We start from the raw sequence: 19,306 nt of genomic DNA on the forward strand, positions 1-19,306 counted from the left end.
AGCATAATATACATTACATCTTGTCAACACAAACTATGTCTTCTCCCTATGTTAGCTGGGAAATATTTTTATCATGTCTTGCCTTAAGCTGCAAAGACACATGCGAAGCCATTTTGGTGACAATGTTTGAAACTCCTGTTTTTCATGTGAACGGGACCTTTGAATTTCTCCTGCCACTTTTGAATTAGAATGGTGATTTTCTTTTTGTAATGACTGGTAGGACTTTTTCACATGGCCCTTCCTTGTGCTACTTGCTGAAACCCCACAGTCTGCCATGATAGGCCAATTTTCTGTGTGAAGATTTTTCTATAAAAGCTGCCAGGTCATTTTTTCAGTGGCCCCTTCAGTTCCGTTGGTTTGGAGCCTTTGATTACACCCCACAGGGCAACCGCTCTGAGTTCAAAGAGATCCATTTGCTTTTTTTAGCGAGACAATCATAATTATGGTAGCACATGCCCAAGTAATTCAAAGCGCTATCTCTTAGCAGGTTATTACCCATTTTACTAACTCTGAATTTACTGGCATTCGAAGGATGAAGAGATCAGTCTGTCCACTATACTCAGATGCCTGTAGTAAGGGCGTATCTATCTCATCCATGTAGTCCATGTTAATCTTTTTTCAGGATTATAAATTGAAACTGGTGCGATTCTTCAAATGGTCCCAGGCCACTCTTTAAAGCAGATGTGTTTGTCATGGAGATTTGAGGTTGTAAATCACAACTGGGAAGAGAGATTGCTACATGGTATGTTCTGTAACTACGCTTTGCACTGTGCCAAATCACTACTGTGGTAATTTTAAAGTGCAAAAAACTTTTCTTGGACATATCATGACCCTGCCTGGGAAAGCCGATCTTATTCTGCTGGGAAGAAAAGAACGGTGAAGTGAGATGAAGAAGAAGCTGGAAAGTATTGTGCACACATGTAAGAAAGAAGAAGAGATTCTAACTGCCCACTGAACAGATACACTATGCGGTCTGGTGAATGGTACTTCGTGATTAGCTATACTGCCATGGCATCATTTCAGTGTCAGGCTGTCTACGTGTCATTACTGTCCTATTTTGCAGACTCTGCTTTTTATTCAAAACCTTTTAACAGCCCGGTGTTGCACATTTTCACTCCCTTCCTCACATTTTTAAATACCACTTCCCTTTCCCTTTGTTCCAAGTTTTAGTATAAAGGCTGTTCAGTCAGAAATGGTTGCAAGTAGAAAGTTGTAATACATAAATGAGTGTACATTTTTCGTGGCCAGCACAGATCTGAATGCTATAACTACTGAATGATTTACAGAACACCATAAAGTCAGCAAAGGTTGTGACTGAGTGCCAAAGCCCGTTTCCTCCCTTCTCTTTCTTGTCTTTGGTTTGGCTCACACACATGGGGCCTCATTACAACTCAGGCGTTAAGGGTTAACGCCACCGTTAACCCTTAACGCCTGATTCTGATTTTAACACCTGCTTTTAGCAGGCGTTAAAATCCATGGCGCTAACCTGCCATGGTGCTAATTACGCCGCCGTAATTTACGGCGGCGTAATTAGCGCCTCCCCCACTCCCATTATGCCCTATGGGGCAAACATGGGAATGGGGAAGGGAAAATGGGAAATGGGGATTTACCGCCCCACTCACCTTGGAATGGGGCGGTAAATCCGCCATCCACCATGGTGTAAACGGAGTTTACACCATGGTGGTAAAGTTGGTGCACTTAGCACCAAGGTTGTAATGAGGCCCTTATGTTGCTCTTTTGAAGCAACTCTTGCATTCTTAAATAAACAGTAAAACATGTACTGTGAGGTAAAACATTCATGTTGTCAGGTTTTTTTGTTTGACAGACTCTAATGTCTGGCTCCATAGCTCAGGGGTCAGAGCACTGGTCTTGTAAACCAGGGGTCGCGAGTTCAAATCTCGCTGGGGCCTGTTGTAGTTTTGTCTTTTTTTCAGGTGGCGGTTGATATTTTAAACAGTATAGAACACTCAAAGAGTATCCTAATTGCACACATGGAAACATTCCAGTAATACAAAAACAGCATGATAATTGGGGTGTGCTTTTCGAAGCGCATTGAACTCTTCCATGTATGCAATAGCGATGGAACACCCAGAAATGGTGAGCCACTGATAGTCCATTACGTTACTGCAATGCAATAAATACTACTATTGTATGAAAAATTGAACAGCAGAAGAGAATATCATATTGCCGATAATCCATGAAGTCCATAAATAAATAAAGCGTGAAACACATTTCAGACACGTTTTATCATAACGAACAAAACAACTTGAAAATTAAATAATTATGTAACTTGCAGCAAAGTTCATTATCAAACACAAACGGAAAAATACCAGTGAAGTTCAAGAACACAACCTTGGTGAATGACAGGAATGGAAAATTTCGCACTCTACCAAACTTGCCAATATTTTTTATATACAGGCACCATTTTATAATGTTTAAACCACATTTATTGTCACAGCAAGACGAACTTTAATAGACTATACAACATTTTGAAAAAAAGGAACAGTGGAGCCCCATTACTATGGGTGGAAGGGTGTGGATACCTCGCCTGAGTGGCAGGCAGCACAGTCCACCCACGTGCTTTGTTTGCACAGCATTTACTTTCATAATGTGGCATGTCATGTTTTACTTGGCATCAAGGGTAAAGCAAGCATGATACGTGTTATCATGTGGCTAGTCTGGCCTATGGTGTCAGTGAGCATTTACTTTCTTTTTGTGGCATGGCATTTGTTACTTTCTACTTGGTATCAGGGGTAAAGCAAAAAATGAGTGTCATTACATGGCTAAACTGGCTTACATAGGTGGCTCCAGTTTGACCAATATATTCTGTGTGTGTCATGGCATATGTATACATTGCAACAAAGGTAAAAGCAAACATGAGTGTGGTTATGTGGTACACTGGCCTGTTTTGATATAGCCAGTCGGGATAGACTTTCCTTCTGTGACATATAATTGTTTACTTGCAGACAGACCTTATATGGTAATATTGGCATATATTGGTGCAGGCTACGTGGACATGCACAGCCATCATGAACATTATATACCGGCTTATTTTATGGGGCAAAGGCATTATGAAAATGTGTGGGAAAATGGTCCTGTGCACTGTTGATTACTTGAATCTATTGGGTTTATTCATGTGATACCATACAAAACTAATTGCAAACTGTGTGGCTTTTTATCCAGTTTTTCACGAATGGATAGCAAGACACAGCAGGTAATCAGGAATAAGATGCAGAAAACAGAATCAAAATCTGACCTTCCCTCACCAAATAAGAGTGGAAAACAGATTTTAAACCCCTTGTAATGTTATGAAATGACACTAGGAAATGGACAAATAAATAATTAATGTGCGGTTAAAACTTTACGGTAAATACAATTTCTCACTAAAGCAACAATGCATAGATACTAACAATCCCCAGCAATGGATTACTAAGAGCATACAATTGAAAACTGAGTGGAAAGTTTAAAACATGTTGCTGCAAAATGACACATGTAAAAGTTGCATTTTCTTTCAAATTCCGTGTAAATTCACCCAAACGGTATGTAATAAAAACGGGTGAAATACTCTGATTTGGAGGGCGGTTTTTGGGCTGGGGGATATATATATATCACAGGTACAACATACTAATCAGAGAATAAATCAACCAGGCCCAGATGGGGCCTGACTGCAGAGGCTAACAAAGGAGACAGGAAACTCTACAAACCTTTCATATGCACTGTGTCAACCGAATGCTAGCTCCAGCCCTCAGTATCGACTGACAGTGAAATGTCATGGCTGGGATTGCGTGTTTACAGTACTCATCCCCACAGGGCGACCCCATTAAGAAGATACAAGTATGTGGTTTGCTGGAGCCAGAAAGTCTGGTCCCGCCGCATCTTCAAGGGAGAGCTCCATTAACCAGAGGGACGCTTTGATCCAAAACAGACAGAGATGATGGGTGGGACTTTGTAGTACATGTTTCTACCCCTTTACCTTTTCTGTTGCAAAGCACTCTGGTTATGACCTCACGCATACATGTGAGGACCCAGGATTAGATCATTAAGGCAGACGTACCCTATACCAATCCATGTGGTCCATTTGGCTTTAAAAGAGGGCTGAGCCTCTCTTTTGGCAGATCATCTGACAGCTTCACCAGAAGAAGAAAGAAGAACTCATCATTGGAGCCTAGTTGAAGGGGGATTATACAATTACTGCATCCCCCAAAATATTGACCTTTTTTTAAAATGTCGACCCCCCTTTAAACCCCATATATATATATATATATATATATATATATATATATATATATATATATATATATATATATATATATATATATATATATATTGTGGGGAGATTGGTATAGTATTTAATACATGTAGGGGGTGCTGCAGGGGCTTCCCCCTGCAAATATATGGGGTGAAAAGTGGGTCAACATAAAAATAAAAGTCAACATATTTGGGGGTCCCAGAAATTTGGGCACAGTAATCAAATAGATCTGCTGAAGGTACAGTCTGCCTTACATCTTCCGCAAGTGAAGGATGGCCCGGACTTCCAAGAGGGAAGCAAGATCCCTCCCCTAAACATCTCCCAGGGAACAGTGGGAGATACTGAATCCAGAGGACCCTCCAGCAGCTACAGAACTAGTACCCAGCCAGCACACAGCGTGCCCTGCTAGGTTCTGCAGCAACCTTCCTAGGTGGGAAATGACAGAGATTCTCTGAACTCTAAACCAAGGACAAGGCATATGCCTGAAATACAATCCTCAGCTTTGGGCTGTCTGCCTTAAAGGACGACACATGCCCAGTGAAGAAGCTAGGAGAAGTGCATTGACAAGCATCTACTGAAGTCTGCCTTACAGGACAATTTCAAGCCAGTCGAGTCCCTCGAGCGGCAACCGACTGCAATGCTGCAGTCCCTTAAACCCTTCTGAGACGCCTCGACCAGTGCTTCAGAACCACCATCCAGATAATGATTCCTGATCCCGAGCTGCCGCGTAGGCCAGCCTGCAGCCATCCGTCCAGATGCGCTCATTGAACTGCCTGCCACCTGATAACCACAGCTGTCTCCCGTCTCCAACTCTGTCACAGAAGCTGCAAAGCACCCTAAAACTGCCTCCACCCAGTCGAGCACCAAGAACATCTACAAGCACAAGGGACATTGTGGTTCTGTCCCCCTGGTCCTTCTCCAAAGGCCTCTAGAGACATTTTAAGACCCATTGCTTCCTTTGTGCTCAAGCCAAGTGTCCTTGAACTGTTGCGATTATTTACTATACCGACCACCCTCCTGTCAATATCCAGAGTGAATCCCTTTCCTTCTTTGAAACTCTCTGTCCTCTGCATTCCTTTACAGGGTGAGTTGTATTTCATAATGTTGCTAGAACTGTCTGTTGTTGATAATAATAAAGTAGATATTTTTATACACCTTGACTGGACAGTCCCTTTTATCATTGGGTAATAATTGTATTTTTGCTGTGTTGCAACTAATCAATGACCCAAATCCTTTCGGATATAAGCCTGCCATTCTGTCCACGTTACCAAAACTGGACAAGGAGGTTTATAATTTGCTTATTCTTCCAATCTGTTCGGATCCCTTCTCGTGTACTGGAGGTGTGGGGCTGATTGATGGTTTAGAAACTGATATTCATACCAGGACTACTGGTGCACCAGAAGTTGGTTTGCCACATAGTGGTTGCTGCATTGTTACAAGCCTTTGAGGACACGTGTGCTTGGAGCACCCTTCTGTGCCACCTGTGCACATGAGTCCTCATGGGCATAATCCCTAGGCTATGCCCCCCCTAGCTGCTTGGCTTGTTGTCCCACTTGAGCCTCTTCTCACAGCCCTACACCATGCAGAAGACCTCAAGATCCTCTCACGTGGGTGGTCTTCCCTCATGGCAGGATAAAATAGTACCACTATTAAGCATTCTGTGTAATGTGTTATGGTGTGTTTCAGGTCACCACTCTGCAGGCAACTCCAGGCTTTCCCTCTCCTCTATGGCTAGAAGAGGCACATATACTACCGCCACCTCTTCTTATGTATGCCTCTCATCCTCTCAATCAAGTAGGTATACCTTCTGCTGTGGCACTTTCGCAGGCTGATCAACCCCCCTTAAGTCTTCTCCAGGCAGTCATCCCCCCTCATTTGCAGCAGTATCCTCACCCTGCTTTGTGAACTTCCTCCATTCCAAACACCTCCTCCAGGGTTCTAGCTGCAGCAGTCCCCTCCTACCACATGATGGACATGTCTACCTGCCCCTCCAATGTATCTCTGGGGTTGTCCATTTGAGGACCTCCCTCCCCTGCCTCTGTCCTCTTCTACTTCTAAGACCTCACCAGTGCCTTCACCTCCTCCAAAAACTTGGAGGATTGTCAGTGATCAATGGCCCGGGCGCACAGATCAGCATCCTCAAAAGCACAATGTTCCACCCTTGATTGTGAAAAAGGGTTAACTTGTGTGGGGGTGGGCAGCATCCAGGAATATCGTAGACCTTAAGCAATCAGTGTAAGAAGAAGGTGTGAGGGGCGTACAATAGCCATGTGTAGGTGGCTTAGTTTCAGTGGTAGAAGTGCATCCAAAAAAGTAGTGGAACAGTGACCCTGGCGGGGAAAAGAGTAGGCAGGAAAGGAGCAACATACAACACATTTTTCATTACTGGTTGACAGCCAATCAAGTTGAAACATACTTCAGTTTAGCCTTTACTGCTATTGGATTGTAAAGTAGAGAAATGTGATTTAACTTCACAAAGAACAGTTCCGGAATGATTAAAATGATTACAAAAGTAGTAGAACTGTTAACAGTACAAAATGAAAGTAGTGGTAGCCACTGCCGACCTTTTCTGCTCACTTTAACCACTGCTTAGTTTGTAAGCTTATTGTGTTTTTTAAGATAGCATTTGAACGTGTTAGTGTGGATATCTATAGGGAGAGTGAATATGAAAGTGTGCAATTGTAAATGGAGGGCCTGCTTATGTTGAGACTAACACAGAAAATATGCCACAGGGATAGAAAGACAATAATGTTTCAAAATTCACATGACTTGTGGCATGAGCCATTTAGAGTGAAGCTGCAACTATTCCCAACCTGATTCAAAATGACAGAAAGTAAATATTATTCACTCTTCTAAAGAAGTTCATTTACAATCTATTTCACGAGGCATTAGAAAACAACTATTCTAGGAAGAGCCGACAACAATGTTGCACATAATTGTGTTTCTGGATGCAGACACTATTAAGACTATAAAATAATTCATGTCAGAAGTGGGATTCGAACCCACGCCTCCAGAGGAGACTGTGACCTGAACGCAGCGCCTTAGACCGCTCGGCCATCCTGACGAACCGACGAAGAGATGGAAAGGTCTGTAGTTATCAACACGTACTAATGTCAAGTCACTCCTTTGCAATTCTTTTAATTACTGATGAAATGACTGATAATCTTGGGATTTGGAATCATAATAACTCACAAATTAACACATATTTGAACAGTATCATTTGCCTCGCATGGTTATAATGGTGATCCACGCAGATGAGTTTGCACACGTCTTTTTATGTTATTTTCCATTCTTTGCATCTCTCACCACTTCATTGCACATACAAATAGGTGTAATGTACAGAAGCAAAGAATAGGATCCAGTTTCTCTAATGAGTAACTTTCTATTGCATAACAAGAAAAGGTAGCGACAACCAATCAGTAGGAGCCTGTTGAACGCAGAGTGATCTTAATAGTTGCCCTAATATATTTTTTGAGGATTGTCTGTATTCGTATTACTCAAGGAATCGTATTACTTGCCAGGTGTCTCAGGACACAGCCCCTTCATTGTCTGAAGGGCATTGATAAGGGATGGGGGAGACTGGTGAGGTATGTGGGAATCTGATCAGCACTGTGGTGTGCTCCCCTTTAAGAAATGACAAGTCCCTGCTTAATGCTTGTGCGGTACCACGTGTCCGTGCAGCATGTGATTAACCCAATATATGTTCATAGCTTAGAGTTGATTCTGTTCATATTCACTAGATGATCTACCCTTAATTAGGACATGGTGCTCCATAGTGAGCATCATTTCGGATATATGTCAGTAGAATATGAATTTTTACTTACCATGATACAAAGCAGGAAGAGCTTGCCCGTGAACGTAATAAGAGAATTGGCGTTCATTATGTGATCTTCCCAAACTGAGAACCTGTATTGAATCTCAGCAGTAATATATCTCAGCAGTAGACTTTCACACTTATCTTTAACAGGAGGCGCAGCTATAACAATAACAGACGGCACATAAATCCCTTGATGGCGTGTCTCATCACAGACACGTCATCACGTGATCACTTTGTGATCACTTGAGGCGGCACAACGGTACAGGGACTGTGTCCTTCATTACACATCAAGCCCTTTTGTATGAGTAATAGCGGCAATAATATTACATATAGCAAACGTGGTGTTTTTTAGGTAGATATACCACGTTGGGGCAGAGAAATTGGGGCGATAGTCCTTCAAGAAACGTACGTTTCCTGGTCACGTGATCCGAGTTACGATCATGTGACACATTGAAATATCTAATACAAACGCACCGCGGGACGGGAGGCTGTGTTTGCAGCTGATTCGCCGTTCCCGAGTTGCTTTTTGGAAAGTCTCGAGCTGTGGGTAAGTTTTCCTTGAGGCATTTATTTTAGCCATTGGATTTAGTGAGCGCTGGGTGCAGGGAGGCAGTATTGAGTGCAGGTTTTGATAATTTGGGCATGCGATTATTCCTTCTTCATAGAGTGGGTGCAACATTTTGCTAGGCCATTGGGACAGGACCATTGAGGATGGTTACAATACCAGACTACCAGCAATTATCAACCAGTGGCAAGAATCAGAAGTGACACGAGAGTCAGTGATGGCTATATAGACCCTGGATACTTCCAAGGTCAGTGAAATTCACTCTTAGGGTGTCTCAAAATTTGTTCATGATATATTGGTGTTCACTATGCTACAGAGACAAACCTAGTACAAATCTTTGTTTTCTTTGAAATTTGTTTTACGAAATAGTGAAAATAATACAAATCACATCAGCACATGAAGAAGGGGTCAAGATAACCCCGAAACGCCTAGTGGATTAACAACATGTGATTGTGATTGTGTGGGGAAAAAAAACCTTTCTGTTGAATTGACACTTAAAACTATAAATTCAGCACATTTTGCAGAATTCTTTCTGAATGACATTATTTTCTGCTAAGAACTGTTGCTTTTTTATTTGATGAAAATCTTAGTGTGTAAAACTATTTTGTTTAATGAATGCTGTAATTCAGGTTGTCAAAAACATTGTATGAACTAAGAATACAATTGTCTGTAAAAGAGATTTACAAAGTGTTTTTTCTGTTTCTTGAAATTTTGATTTAAATGAAGTAATACTCTCCTGATCAATATTGAATAATTAAGAAGAGATTTTTTCTCGTGTAGAGTGACCAGGTACATGCCCCATAGGTTTCTTGAGGCATACATTTCATTGGTAACCCAATAAAAGGGACATGCAGTTTCTCGTTCGTCAGTCAAGACCTCCAGACTCCTGCCTGCAGCGTGTTATTCTGCTCTGCGCCAGCGCGGCCTTCCAGGCAGAGTGCCTGCCTGTGCAAAGCCCTTCATGATGGCAGAGCCCCTGTGAGGGAACTCTGTCCCCACTCCCTGTGTTCCAGGCAGAGCCCCTGCATGTCAACTCTGTCTCCCCTGCAGGATGATGCTGTGTGAGCACAGCCCCTGCAGCACCACTGAATCTGAATGGATCCAGATCCTTGTGCATGCGCTGGGTGCCCCCAGGCCACGATGCAGTCGTGTGACCATGACTGCCATGTAAGTCTGTGTGGCCAGGGAGAACAGGGTGATCCCTGCAGCGGGAACTGTGTGTGCATATGCTGGGTGCCCCCTTCAGCCCTTGGGTTGGCCTGTGTACCTGTGAGCCAGCCCACACCTGTCTCTGTGAATGCGTATACTGGGTGCCCCCAGCGATGGTCCGACTAGCCTGCATGACCGCAGGTCCAGCCGCAACAATGGGGACAAAGGTTTCACGAGCCTGCCGTGTTGGCTGCCCGTCGTCCTACCACCACTGATGCGGCTTTCATCTGGCGGTCATCGGCGCCGCACTCAATCCGATTGTGGGAGACCACCTTGTTGGTAGGTCATGGAGAGTCAGTGCCCCTATGATGCATGCCCAGGATGCCAAGTCGGTGAGCTACGGAAACGCTGTGATAAAAGTTGGAAACAGTTGAGGTGGCACAGGGCTGCTGCTTCACTGCAGCATCTGTGCAGCCTGCCTGGGGGAGAAGGAGGCTCGCTCTGTGATCGGAGCATCAAAAATAAGAAAATATGGAAGGCGAGTGCCTGGTCCGGCTCCCGACCTGCGATCGGCCGTTTTAGCCTGTGGTTGGCCATCCAAGCCCTCTGAGTTAACCCGGTCTAACCAGCGGTGAAACAGAAAATGCTCCATGTTCAGAGCTTGAAAAAGAATGGGATACAAAAAAAGGAGACAGGATGCCGTGCGGCGGTCTGCACACCCCCAACAAGGTTCCCGGACCTAGTGGTGGTGAACTGTCAGTCTTCTGTGGGCAGAGATGCGGCAGTTTTGTGCTGTGCCTCCCTGCCCCGAATGAAAGTAAAGGCCATTGCTGCCGCACACAATCTGTTTGTCTCCTGCACCATTTTGCATGATCGTTTTTCAATTTTCCGCCATTTTTACAAAAAGCATAATCCTTAGGAACATGCAATTTACTCCGCACATTCCTAATTTTACCCTCTGCCAGTTTGCCAACACTCAAATTCAGAACATGTTCAGAGCAGCCAAGTACACATTTTAGCCGTTCATTACAATCCCCTAAGTTGCAGGTGGATGAATTTTATTTCAACAAAATCGCCTGGAAATTATCTGAACAATGACATGAACATGAAGGCAGTACAATTTATTGTCGCTGAGAAAAATGCCTAAATGATAATAGTACTTTTAAATTAAAGCAAATCTTCCTGTTATGCAAATTGTAGCTCTCTGGTCTCCAGGCCATTTGCCACTCTGGGCCAGCCTGTGACCAGAGTTTTTTTTGTATTAGTCCCTTTGTTGTTTGAAGTATAGACTGCAGATCGTAAATACCTGGGATGCACCGGCCAACACAGAGATCCCCACTGCTGTCCTCTTATCTGTAGGGGACCACCATTTCAATCAAGAAAGCTTCTATTTTCCTGTATTTTGTTCAGGGTTCGGCCTTGATTGCAGCCCCTGCGTTCATACCTCCCCCCTACATTCAGGTCATGCACTGGCTAGGTCACCTGTCTGCACATAAATGAGTTTTCAGAGACTCCCAGTCCGGGGGAAGTTTTGTTTTCAACACCCTTAGTGGCCACTTTATTGCAGTTGTAAACAGCTGGGATGGAAGTTAGGCTTTCGGTGGGGGAGTCCTTTGTGACAGTTGCCCCACAAGGCCTACAGGAACTTTTCATGGAAACAAAGTGGGCTTTTCTTTTGAAATGTTTGCCGGTATTTTGCATGTGAAGCATAATATACATTACATCTTGTCAACACAAACTATGTCTTCTCCCTATGTTAGCTGGGAAATATTTTTATCATGTCTTGCCTTAAGCTGCAAAGACACATGCGAAGCCATTTTGGTGACAATGTTTGAAACTCCTGTTTTTCATGTGAACGGGACCTTTGAATTTCTCCTGCCACTTTTGAATTAGAATGGTGATTTTCTTTTTGTAATGACTGGTAGGACTTTTTCACATGGCCCTTCCTTGTGCTACTTGCTGAAACCCCACAGTCTGCCATGATAGGCCAATTTTCTGTGTGAAGATTTTTCTATAAAAGCTGCCAGGTCATTTTTTCAGTGGCCCCTTCAGTTCCGTTGGTTTGGAGCCTTTGATTACACCCCACAGGGCAACCGCTCTGAGTTCAAAGAGATCCATTTGCTTTTTTTAGCGAGACAATCATAATTATGGTAGCACATGCCCAAGTAATTCAAAGCGCTATCTCTTAGCAGGTTATTACCCATTTTACTAACTCTGAATTTACTGGCATTCGAAGGATGAAGAGATCAGTCTGTCCACTATACTCAGATGCCTGTAGTAAGGGCATATCTATCTCATCCATGTAGTCCATGTTAATCTTTTTTCAGGATTATAAATTGAAACTGGTGCGATTCTTCAAATGGTCCCAGGCCACTCTTTAAAGCAGATGTGTTTGTCATGGAGATTTGAGGTTGTAAATCACAACTGGGAAGAGAGATTGCTACATGGTATGTTCTGTAACTACGCTTTGCACTGTGCCAAATCACTACTGTGGTAATTTTAAAGTGCAAAAAACTTTTCTTAGACATATCATGACCCTGCCTGGGAAAGCCGATCTTATTCTGCTGGGAAGAAAAGAACGGTGAAGTGAGATGAAGAAGAAGCTGGAAAGTATTGTGCACACATGTAAGAAAGAAGAAGAGATTCTAACTGCCCACTGAACAGATACACTATGCGGTCTGGTGAATGGTACTTCGTGATTAGCTATACTGCCATGGCATCATTTCAGTGTCAGGCTGTCTACGTGTCATTACTGTCCTATTTTGCAGACTCTGCTTTTTATTCAAAACCTTTTAACAGCCCGGTGTTGCACATTTTCACTCCCTTCCTCACATTTTTAAATACCACTTCCCTTTCCCTTTGTTCCAAGTTTTAGTATAAAGGCTGTTCAGTCAGAAATGGTTGCAAGTAGAAAGTTGTAATACATAAATGAGTGTACATTTCTCGTGGCCAGCACAGATCTGAATGCTATAACTACTGAATGATTTACAGAACACCATAAAGTCAGCAAAGGTTGTGACTGAGTGCCAAAGCCCGTTTCCTCCCTTCTCTTTCTTGTCTTTGGTTTGGCTCACACACATGGGGCCTCATTACAACTCAGGCGTTAAGGGTTAACGCCACCGTTAACCCTTAACGCCTGATTCTGATTTTAACACCTGCTTTTAGCAGGCGTTAAAATCCATGGCGCTAACCTGCCATGGTGCTAATTACGCCGCCGTAATTTACGGCGGCGTAATTAGCGCCTCCCCCACTCCCATTATGCCCTATGGGGCAAACATGGGAATGGGGAAGGGAAAATGGGAAATGGGGATTTACCGCCCCACTCACCTTGGAATGGGGCGGTAAATCCGCCATCCACCATGGTGTAAACGGAGTTTACACCATGGTGGTAAAGTTGGTGCACTTAGCACCAAGGTTGTAATGAGGCCCTTATGTTGCTCTTTTGAAGCAACTCTTGCATTCTTAAATAAACAGTAAAACATGTACTGTGAGGTAAAACATTCATGTTGTCAGGTTTTTTTGTTTGACAGACTCTAATGTCTGGCTCCATAGCTCAGGGGTCAGAGCACTGGTCTTGTAAACCAGGGGTCGCGAGTTCAAATCTCGCTGGGGCCTGTTGTAGTTTTGTCTTTTTTTCAGGTGGCGGTTGATATTTTAAACAGTATAGAACACTCAAAGAGTATCCTAATTGCACACATGGAAACATTCCAGTAATACAAAAACAGCATGATAATTGGGGTGTGCTTTTCGAAGCGCATTGAACTCTTCCATGTATGCAATAGCGATGGAACACCCAGAAATGGTGAGCCACTGATAGTCCATTACGTTACTGCAATGCAATAAATACTACTATTGTATGAAAAATTGAACAGCAGAAGAGAATATCATATTGCCGATAATCCATGAAGTCCATAAATAAATAAAGCGTGAAACACATTTCAGACACGTTTTATCATAACGAACAAAACAACTTGAAAATTAAATAATTATGTAACTTGCAGCAAAGTTCATTATCAAACACAAACGGAAAAATACCAGTGAAGTTCAAGAACACAACCTTGGTGAATGACAGGAATGGAAAATTTCGCACTCTACCAAACTTGCCAATATTTTTTATATACAGGCACCATTTTATAATGTTTAAACCACATTTATTGTCACAGCAAGACGAACTTTAATAGACTATACAACATTTTGAAAAAAAGGAACAGTGGAGCCCCATTACTATGGGTGGAAGGGTGTGGATACCTCGCCTGAGTGGCAGGCAGCACAGTCCACCCACGTGCTTTGTTTGCACAGCATTTACTTTCATAATGTGGCATGTCATGTTTTACTTGGCATCAAGGGTAAAGCAAGCATGATACGTGTTATCATGTGGCTAGTCTGGCCTATGGTGTCAGTGAGCATTTACTTTCTTTTTGTGGCATGGCATTTGTTACTTTCTACTTGGTATCAGGGGTAAAGCAAAAAATGAGTGTCATTACATGGCTAAACTGGCTTACATAGGTGGCTCCAGTTTGACCAATATATTCTGTGTGTGTCATGGCATATGTATACATTGCAACAAAGGTAAAAGCAAACATGAGTGTGGTTATGTGGTACACTGGCCTGTTTTGATATAGCCAGTCGGGATAGACTTTCCTTCTGTGACATATAATTGTTTACTTGCAGACAGACCTTATATGGTAATATTGGCATATATTGGTGCAGGCTACGTGGACATGCACAGCCATCATGAACATTATATACCGGCTTATTTTATGGGGCAAAGGCATTATGAAAATGTGTGGGAAAATGGTCCTGTGCACTGTTGATTACTTGAATCTATTGGGTTTATTCATGTGATACCATACAAAACTAATTGCAAACTGTGTGGCTTTTTATCCAGTTTTTCACGAATGGATAGCAAGACACAGCAGGTAATCAGGAATAAGATGCAGAAAACAGAATCAAAATCTGACCTTCCCTCACCAAATAAGAGTGGAAAACAGATTTTAAACCCCTTGTAATGTTATGAAATGACACTAGGAAATGGACAAATAAATAATTAATGTGCGGTTAAAACTTTACGGTAAATACAATTTCTCACTAAAGCAACAATGCATAGATACTAACAATCCCCAGCAATGGATTACTAAGAGCATACAATTGAAAACTGAGTGGAAAGTTTAAAACATGTTGCTGCAAAATGACACATGTAAAAGTTGCATTTTCTTTCAAATTCCGTGTAAATTCACCCAAACGGTATGTAATAAAAACGGGTGAAATACTCTGATTTGGAGGGCGGTTTTTGGGCTGGGGGATATATATATATCACAGGTACAACATACTAATCAGAGAATAAATCAACCAGGCCCAGATGGGGCCTGACTGCAGAGGCTAACAAAGGAGACAGGAAACTCTACAAACCTTTCATATGCACTGTGTCAACCGAATGCTAGCTCCAGCCCTCAGTATCGACTGACAGTGAAATGTCATGGCTGGGATTGCGTGTTTACAGTACTCATCCCCACAGGGCGACCCCATTAAGAAGATACAAGTATGTGGTTTGCTGGAGCCAGAAAGTCTGGTCCCGCCGCATCTTCAAGGGAGAGCTCCATTAACCAGAGGGACGCTTTGATCCAAAACAGACAGAGATGATGGGTGGGACTTTGTAGTACATGTTTCTACCCCTTTACCTTTTCTGTTGCAAAGCACTCTGGTTATGACCTCACGCATACATGTGAGGACCCAGGATTAGATCATTAAGGCAGACGTACCCTATACCAATCCATGTGGTCCATTTGGCTTTAAAAGAGGGCTGAGCCTCTCTTTTGGCAGATCATCTGACAGCTTCACCAGAAGAAGAAAGAAGAACTCATCATTGGAGCCTAGTTGAAGGGGGATTATACAATTACTGCATCCCCCAAAATATTGACCTTTTTTTAAAATGTCGACCCCCCTTTAAACCCCATATATATATATATATATATATATATATATATATATATATATATATATATATATATATATATATATATATATATTTGTGGGGAGATTGGTATAGTATTTAATACATGTAGGGGGTGCTGCAGGGGCTTCCCCCTGCAAATATATGGGGTGAAAAGTGGGTCAACATAAAAATAAAAGTCAACATATTTGGGGGTCCCAGAAATTTGGGCACAGTAATCAAATAGATCTGCTGAAGGTACAGTCTGCCTTACATCTTCCGCAAGTGAAGGATGGCCCGGACTTCCAAGAGGGAAGCAAGATCCCTCCCCTAAACATCTCCCAGGGAACAGTGGGAGATACTGAATCCAGAGGACCCTCCAGCAGCTACAGAACTAGTACCCAGCCAGCACACAGCGTGCCCTGCTAGGTTCTGCAGCAACCTTCCTAGGTGGGAAATGACAGAGATTCTCTGAACTCTAAACCAAGGACAAGGCATATGCCTGAAATACAATCCTCAGCTTTGGGCTGTCTGCCTTAAAGGACGACACATGCCCAGTGAAGAAGCTAGGAGAAGTGCATTGACAAGCATCTACTGAAGTCTGCCTTACAGGACAATTTCAAGCCAGTCGAGTCCCTCGAGCGGCAACCGACTGCAATGCTGCAGTCCCTTAAACCCTTCTGAGACGCCTCGACCAGTGCTTCAGAACCACCATCCAGATAATGATTCCTGATCCCGAGCTGCCGCGTAGGCCAGCCTGCAGCCATCCGTCCAGATGCGCTCATTGAACTGCCTGCCACCTGATAACCACAGCTGTCTCCCGTCTCCAACTCTGTCACAGAAGCTGCAAAGCACCCTAAAACTGCCTCCACCCAGTCGAGCACCAAGAACATCTACAAGCACAAGGGACATTGTGGTTCTGTCCCCGTGGTCCTTCTCCAAAGGCCTCTAGAGACATTTTAAGACCCATTGCTTCCTTTGTGCTCAAGCCAAGTGTCCTTGAACTGTTGCGATTATTTACTATACCGACCACCCTCCTGTCAATATCCAGAGTGAATCCCTTTCCTTCTTTGAAACTCTCTGTCCTCTGCATTCCTTTACAGGGTGAGTTGTATTTCATAATGTTGCTAGAACTGTCTGTTGTTGATAATAATAAAGTAGATATTTTTATACACCTTGACTGGACAGTCCCTTTTATCATTGGGTAATAATTGTATTTTTGCTGTGTTGCAACTAATCAATGACCCAAATCCTTTCGGATATAAGCCTGCCATTCTGTCCACGTTACCAAAACTGGACAAGGAGGTTTATAATTTGCTTATTCTTCCAATCTGTTCGGATCCCTTCTCGTGTACTGGAGGTGTGGGGCTGATTGATGGTTTAGAAACTGATATTCATACCAGGACTACTGGTGCACCAGAAGTTGGTTTGCCACATAGTGGTTGCTGCATTGTTACAAGCCTTTGAGGACACGTGTGCTTGGAGCACCCTTCTGTGCCACCTGTGCACATGAGTCCTCATGGGCATAATCCCTAGGCTATGCCCCCCCTAGCTGCTTGGCTTGTTGTCCCACTTGAGCCTCTTCTCACAGCCCTACACCATGCAGAAGACCTCAAGATCCTCTCACGTGGGTGGTCTTCCCTCATGGCAGGATAAAATAGTACCACTATTAAGCATTCTGTGTAATGTGTTATGGTGTGTTTCAGGTCACCACTCTGCAGGCAACTCCAGGCTTTCCCTCTCCTCTATGGCTAGAAGAGGCACATATACTACCGCCACCTCTTCTTATGTATGCCTCTCATCCTCTCAATCAAGTAGGTATACCTTCTGCTGTGGCACTTTCGCAGGCTGATCAACCCCCCTTAAGTCTTCTCCAGGCAGTCATCCCCCCTCATTTGCAGCAGTATCCTCACCCTGCTTTGTGAACTTCCTCCATTCCAAACACCTCCTCCAGGGTTCTAGCTGCAGCAGTCCCCTCCTACCACATGATGGACATGTCTACCTGCCCCTCCAATGTATCTCTGGGGTTGTCCATTTGAGGACCTCCCTCCCCTGCCTCTGTCCTCTTCTACTTCTAAGACCTCACCAGTGCCTTCACCTCCTCCAAAAACTTGGAGGATTGTCAGTGATCAATGGCCCGGGCGCACAGATCAGCATCCTCAAAAGCACAATGTTCCACCCTTGATTGTGAAAAAGGGTTAACTTGTGTGGGGGTGGGCAGCATCCAGGAATATCGTAGACCTTAAGCAATCAGTGTAAGAAGAAGGTGTGAGGGGCGTACAATAGCCATGTGTAGGTGGCTTAGTTTCAGTGGTAGAAGTGCATCCAAAAAAGTAGTGGAACAGTGACCCTGGCGGGGAAAAGAGTAGGCAGGAAAGGAGCAACATACAACACATTTTTCATTACTGGTTGACAGCCAATCAAGTTGAAACATACTTCAGTTTAGCCTTTACTGCTATTGGATTGTAAAGTAGAGAAATGTGATTTAACTTCACAAAGAACAGTTCCGGAATGATTAAAATGATTACAAAAGTAGTAGAACTGTTAACAGTACAAAATGAAAGTAGTGGTAGCCACTGCCGACCTTTTCTGCTCACTTTAACCACTGCTTAGTTTGTAAGCTTATTGTGTTTTTTAAGATAGCATTTGAACGTGTTAGTGTGGATATCTATAGGGAGAGTGAATATGAAAGTGTGCAATTGTAAATGGAGGGCCTGCTTATGTTGAGACTAACACAGAAAATATGCCACAGGGATAGAAAGACAATAATGTTTCAAAATTCACATGACTTGTGGCATGAGCCATTTAGAGGGAAGCTGCAACTATTCCCAACCTGATTCAAAATGACAGAAAGTAAATATTATTCACTCTTCTAAAGAAGTTCATTTACAATCTATTTCACGAGGCATTAGAAAACAACTATTCTAGGAAGAGCCGACAACAATGTTGCACATAATTGTGTTTCTGGATGCAGACACTATTAAGACTATAAAATAATTCATGTCAGAAGTGGGATTCGAACCCACGCCTCCAGAGGAGACTGCGACCTGAACGCAGCGCCTTAGACCGCTCGGCCATCCTGACGAACCGACGAAGACATGGAAAGGTCTGTAGTTATCAACACGTACTAATGTCAAGTCACTCCTTTGCAATTCTTTTAATTACTGATGAAATGACTGATAATCTTGGGATTTGGAATCATAATAACTCACAAATTAACACATATTTGAACAGTATCATTTGCCTCGCATGGTTATAATGGTGATCCACGCAGATGAGTTTGCACACGTCTTTTTATGTTATTTTCCATTCTTTGCATCTCTCACCACTTCATTGCACATACAAATAGGTGTAATGTACAGAAGCAAAGAATAGGATCCAGTTTCTCTAATGAGTAACTTTCTATTGCATAACAAGAAAAGGTAGCGACAACCAATCAGTAGGAGCCTGTTGAACGCAGAGTGATCTTAATAGTTGCCCTAATATATTTTTTGAGGATTGTCTGTATTCGTATTACTCAAGGAATCGTATTACTTGCCAGGTGTCTCAGGACACAGCCCCTTCATTGTCTGAAGGGCATTGATAAGGGATGGGGGA

General features: G+C 43.1%; 4 non-coding genes across 4 annotated transcripts; 2 read left to right on the forward strand and 2 right to left on the reverse strand.

The window, feature by feature from the left end:
- The first annotated feature begins 1,837 nt into the window (after window positions 1-1,837).
- TRNAT-UGU (transfer RNA threonine (anticodon UGU)) lies at window positions 1,838-1,910 on the forward strand. Its single transcript has one exon. It is a non-coding gene; the product is annotated as a tRNA-Thr (tRNA).
- Window positions 1,911-7,230: 5,320 nt separating this feature from the next.
- TRNAL-CAG (transfer RNA leucine (anticodon CAG)) lies at window positions 7,231-7,313 on the reverse strand. Its single transcript has one exon. It is a non-coding gene; the product is annotated as a tRNA-Leu (tRNA).
- A 6,009-nt stretch (window positions 7,314-13,322) lies between these two features.
- Window positions 13,323-13,395, forward strand: TRNAT-UGU (transfer RNA threonine (anticodon UGU)). The gene has a single exon. It is a non-coding gene; the product is annotated as a tRNA-Thr (tRNA).
- A 5,315-nt stretch (window positions 13,396-18,710) lies between these two features.
- Window positions 18,711-18,793, reverse strand: TRNAL-CAG (transfer RNA leucine (anticodon CAG)). Its single transcript has one exon. It is a non-coding gene; the product is annotated as a tRNA-Leu (tRNA).
- Between the last annotated feature and the right edge of the window lie 513 nt (window positions 18,794-19,306).

Source organism: Ambystoma mexicanum, assembly GCF_040938575.1.
Source record: "Ambystoma mexicanum isolate Mex_15411 chromosome 12 unlocalized genomic scaffold, UKY_AmexF1_1 Mex_chr12_unloc.1, whole genome shotgun sequence".
Lineage (NCBI taxonomy): Eukaryota > Metazoa > Chordata > Amphibia > Caudata > Ambystomatidae > Ambystoma > Ambystoma mexicanum.